This window comes from Prionailurus viverrinus, chromosome B4 (genome assembly GCF_022837055.1).
Source record: "Prionailurus viverrinus isolate Anna chromosome B4, UM_Priviv_1.0, whole genome shotgun sequence".
NCBI lineage: Eukaryota > Metazoa > Chordata > Mammalia > Carnivora > Felidae > Prionailurus > Prionailurus viverrinus.
This window is the reverse complement of record NC_062567.1, coordinates 23,877,686-23,883,360: the sequence shown is the minus strand read 5'-3', so window position 1 is coordinate 23,883,360 and position 5,675 is coordinate 23,877,686. Positions and strand designations below refer to the sequence as shown.

Genomic DNA, 5,675 nt, shown 5'->3' with positions numbered 1-5,675 from the left:
AAGATAAATAAACTATTTATTCTGTTTCCCTCATAATAAATAAACTTGCGTGTTTTCTGTTTCCCTCAAAATAAACTAAAAAGATTATTAATATTTAATTAACAGTAGTGAGCTCTATCAACTTATTTTACTCGCGCTTTTCTTGCTGAAGCCTATGTTCCTTAAAGCCTCAGGAAGGCTCTGTAGGTAGTCAATTTTCTGAGCGTTTGTGCTTGAAAATGACTTTATTTGGCCCTCGTGACTGAACGATCCTTTATCCTGGTGTGACTGACAGTTGCTTTCTCCAGCACTTTGAGGAAATTATGCCACTGTCTTTCGATATCTGTTGTTGGTGAGGTATTTGCTATTACCTATGGCAGACAAGGGTTAATGTGGTCTCCATGATCTTCCCTACTAGTGTTCGTAATCTCTCCTTTTGAGTGTGGCTGCTTGCTTCTAATCAATAGACTACGGCCAGGGAGATGAGATATCACTGCTGGGATTGTGGTATGTTGTGTAAGACTGCCTTGCTAGCAGACTGGCTCCAGAGTCGGGTGCTCCTTGCTGCTTTGAAGAAACAAATAATTGTGAATCTAACAATTGCAGGAAAAAGAATTCTGTGGACAACTTGAGTGGGCTTGGAAGTAAACCCTTCCCCAGTTGAGCCTCCAGATGAGAACCCAGCCCTGGCTGACACCTTGACTGCAGCCTCACCAAGAACCTAGGTAAGCTGTATCCTGACTCCTAACCCATAGTAACTGTGAGATAGAGAAATGCACGTGGCTTTAAGCTGCCAAACGTGTATTAATTTTTTATGTAGCATAGGAAACAACTATATCACCCACCTGTTACTCATTTGTAGGAAATTCATCATATTTCTCTTAAACCTTCTAAAATTTGTCTCTTTGATAATCTGCAGTTTCACTACAAAGTGTCTAGGTATAGTTTGATTTTATCCTTTCCACACTTGGCATGCACTACATAAATGAGGACTCTTTTTTCCTTCAATTCAGGAAAATCCTCAGCTGTTAGTTCTTCAGAAATTGCCACTCTACCATCCTGTATATTCTCTGCTTCTGGAACTCCTATTATGTCCTTTGGGGAGAGTTACCTGGGTTCTCTTCTATATTTCCCATTTCTTTGTCTGCCCGTGATTCACTCTGGAGCGCTGAGAACAATATTAGGGTACTATTCCTTCCTGCAGCTGTGACACATCTGATATTTATTATCCCTTCTGTTTAGTTTAAAATTTTGGTTTATGTATTTTTGTTTGGGTTCTAATATTCGCCTTTTGTAATCTCCCCTGTTCTGGATTCAAGCATTTCTGTTTTTGTTTCTTTGTTTCATAATGTCTTGTTCTTGGTTTAGCTTTCTTGGAAAGATGTGTGTGCATGTTTTCCTTTCCCCATGTTAGTGCCTCTATCTGGATAGTTTATTATTGTCTCTGGCCCTCAAGGTTTCTGATTTGGAACCATGTCTTCTTTCGGTGTGTCCAGTGGGGATTTGACAGCTCCTGTTTCTACCCCAACTAGGGCTTCCTTACTTTAAGACCATAAAGTTGCCTCAAATCTCCTCTCACCCCATCAGGTAGCAGCTCTGTGCAGCTTAACAGCTTCGCATGGAGACCCCATCCAAAATGGGGAGCCCCAACTTAGACACTGATTTCATGCATGTTTCAATCATGAACCCCACTATACTGCTTTGTATTCATGACCTGCCCATGGATTCACTTATCTAATTTTTTATTATGGTTATGATTTTTAAAATTAACTTATTTTAACCTGTTGATGCTGCATGTTTGGAATACAGGCGGGAGATTAACGTGTGTAATCACAACACTGTTGGCGATTTCTGGCATTGCTAACATTAAATTTTCTTACTGTCCTATTCGGTTAGGATAGAATATTTGCACAGCATCTTTGAGTCGCTGACCAAACCCTCCTTTGCCATTGCGTTTAGAGAGAATATATGAAAAGCACTTGTTAGGTTATGATGCACCTTGTTAGGTTATAGTTAGTGTTATCAGAGCTCATCAACTACCTTCATAGGCAGATGTGATATCAGATTAAATTTGCTTTAAAAGATACACACGCACACACATTTATGTTATTTATGTTATTTATGTTTATGCTTATTTATTTTTATTATTTATCATATTTATTCAATATATAATATATATTTCGAAGTAGTACATACAAGCAGGAAGAAGAAGTTATGAAAGCATTAAGGTGTTTTGAGCTACAGAAGCAGTATAAGATCAGAGTCAATGCAGGATCCAGGATAAGAGGCAGCTGGAAGCAGGGCTCTGGGACTAAGACCAAACAAGGCTCTGGCTGGATTTGAAACCCAGCTCTTTTCCTTGCTTCTTGCACAATCATGGGTTCTCTGTGCCTGAGTTTCCTCATCTTTAAAGTGGGGAGAAGAGTAGAATCTTCCTTTTAGAGTTGTGGTGAGGATCAAGTGAGTCAATCCATGGGATGTGTCCAGATATTTTCTGGCATGCAGTCAGTGCTCAGGAAAGGCCAACCAATATTATCAGAACTGTAAAGTTTATTGAATTGGCAGTTTCGAAGAGGCTAATAGTCTTTCGGATGTGTAGGAGCTGGTGTAATCTGTTAAAAGGAATCAGTCTGTTTGTGATGGTTTATTTTATGTGTCAACTTGACTGGGCCATGGGGTACACAGATATTTGATCAGACATTGTTCTGTTTGGGTCTGTGAGTGCTTTTCTGGATGTCGTTAACATTTGAATTGGTAGACTGAATAACCCAGATGCCCCTCTCCCCAGTGTGGCTGGGCTTCATCCAATCAGTTGAAGATCTAAATAGAACATGAGGACTGAGTAAGAACTCCTCTTGTCTAACCGCCTTGAGTTGGGACATCAGGTTTGTCCTGCCTTTAGACTTGAATTGAGACATCAGTTCTTGGGTCCCAAGCCTGCTGGTCTTTGGACTAGAACTTACACCAGGGGCTCTCCTGGGTCTCCAGTTTGTTGACTGCAGATCTGGGGACTTAGCCTCCATAACCGCACATGCCAGTTTTGTATTTTCTAGATATCTCCTATTAATTCTGTCTCTCTGGAGAACCCTAACACACTCTTTCTCTTCTAGCTGGGCTTTGTGTGTATGTAGGTGTGGTAAGATTGTGTCTCTCATTACCTTCAGTCTTGAGTTTTGGCCACATTGATGTTGCAAGACACTAACTTCGACACCTACAGGCCAGATGACATCGTCTTACAAAAATGGAGTCCAACACAATCACAAAGGGTTCATCTTGTGTGTGATGTATTCTCTTCCGTCCCCTAACTTCAGACTTCAAGTACGAGGCGGTGTTGGTCTGAGTCCTTCCAAGCCTGTTCTCCCTGACACTAGATCTGCTTCTCACGTATTGTTCTCCTCCCCCTGAACTCTTTCATCTCAGTTTCTGGACTCAGGGAGTCCAGATGTTTTATCTTGCCATACATTTGTAAACTCCTAAAAGCAAACCTTGCCTTTGGGGACATCGAGACTGCTCAGTGGCTGCCTTCATCTCATAGGAATGAGGCTCTCGGCCTTTGCCCTTCCCCAGACCTTGGCGCCATGTCCTCAGGAAAATGTTGGAGTAAACAAATCCTTCCTGTACTGTAATTATTCAATTCCACAATATTTGCTCTTTCCAAAATACACTTCTGTTTCTAACTGACTCTTTTGCTTTTATCTTACTTTACACCAGTGGTTCTCAACCTTTTTTGGAGTTGTCTCCTCAGAATCTGACGAAAACCATGGGCCTCGGAGAATGTATATTCACGCATAAACATGCAAACATGCACAGGGAATTCACTCCCAAAGCTCCGTGTGGACCTGCCGTAAGAATCCCCACATCAGATGGCTGTCAAAACACTTGTAACTTGGCAAAACCTGGCTCATTTCTGCATTTCCAGGGAAGCTGAAATCATTCTACTGCCGTGGACTCCCCTGTCCCAGTGGGTTATAAATAAGATCCTGAGGTGTCTGTTTCTGTGGAAAATGTTTCATTGCCGGTTAACTACTAACTGAAAAAGGCCAGAAATAGACTTTTTGAAAGCGAAAATACACTTGTCATCTCATTCCTTAAGAAACTATTTCACTAACTGACAGATAAATGTGCTGAACTTAACACGTCTTCATCATGGGTTTTATCATTTCAAAGAGAAACTCAGACTTACTCAAAATCCTGATAATACAACGTCCCCATCGAAAACACACAAAAGGCTTACTTCTGTGGCATTTCCTTATTTTCCTTCAGAAAGCATGATTAAAAAAATATATCTGATGATCTCTTGTCAGTGTGTTCTTTGAAATAGGTAGATTTTGACCATGGAGGAGGGGAAAGGTAAAAAAAAGTTACAGAGAGGGAGGGAGGCAAACCATAAGAGACTCGTAAATACTGAGAACAAACTGAGGGTTGATGGGGGGTTGGGGAGAGAGGGGAAAGTGGGTGATGGGCATTGAGGAGGGCACCTGTTGGGACGAGCACTGGGTGTTGTATGGAAACCACTTTGACAATAAGTCACATTTAATTAACAAAAAAAAAAAAAATAGGTAGACTTTGACTCATTGCCAGGAATATTGTTTTCCTAGACACATAAAGTCATTTTATCTCAGATGTTTTCCTCCAAATGTCTTATAGCAATACACATTTCTAGAGGAACTCATTAATTTGAAATACACCTTGAACAAGGAGTTGATAGATGGTGCATTTATTAATTTCATTTCCTTTGCTCTTTCATGTTATCTGGAGTGGAGGCTCAGGAAACTGACCACCACATTGGTGAAAAATGCTAGTATAAAGGATGCTGTAATCATATTCATCCTCTGTGGTCAGATGTTGCCAAGTCTGGAGATAGACAATCATGGTTGATCAGAATCTTGAAGACAGTATCCTTATCTGGAAAGCACAGATGAGGTAGAATCGTCTAGTAGAACACTTTCTTGCTGTCTCACCACCACCTCATCCCCTTCCACATCCTCATTCCGTCCCCACCCCAACCTGGAAGCATCCAACACCCTCTTGCTGTCCTAGGCTGACTTTGCTATAGCATCCCATCCAGGCCCACACGTCTTAGCAGAACCACATTCTTCAAATCTTTGTGTATGCCTAAATTCTAATGACATTTGACTGCCTCTGTCTTTCCCTCCAATGCTAGTCCCTGTTCTTGCTCAAATTTAATCAAGGCTCACTGGACTTGGTCCTTCTTGAATGAAGTATTTGCATTTTAAAACGAGTCTTCTGTGATTTAACCTTAAAGAGGAGACCAGTATTGTGAATCAGAGGTCCCAGCTGGAGTACTAGGGAGGAGATTTGGATTACAGAAGAACTCAAAGTACTTCCCAGAGAGAAAGGTAGGGCCTTTGATGCCATTTCTTAAAGACTCACCTTCTTGGCCAACGTTTTCTTAGTCTTCATTAGAAGTCAGCCAAACTATTGTTTTCAGCTCCCCTGAAAAGTGAGCTGGATATATGAAGCATTTGGTAGCAATGATTACTGCAGATACACTGAGCAGAGCATTTAAGAAGGAAGAGTCTCTTGGACACAAAGAACCCATCCTAGACTGTTAGACAGATGCTATCACTTCCTTTGTGCCGAGAGGAACACCTTCATGTTTCCAGAATAAAACCGGAGTGTTTGTGTCCAACCATGTCTAAGCTCACAAATGTTCTAGAGAGGGATTTCTAGAG

The 5,675-nt window shown here is 41.1% G+C and overlaps 1 long non-coding RNA gene across 1 annotated transcript; it reads left to right on the top strand.

Moving 5' to 3' along the window:
- On the top strand, positions 1–4,269 carry LOC125169472 (uncharacterized). The gene is made up of 2 exons (XR_007153692.1): positions 1–704; positions 3,691–4,269. It is a non-coding gene; the product is annotated as an uncharacterized LOC125169472 (long non-coding RNA).
- Positions 4,270–5,675: the final 1,406 nt, after the last annotated feature.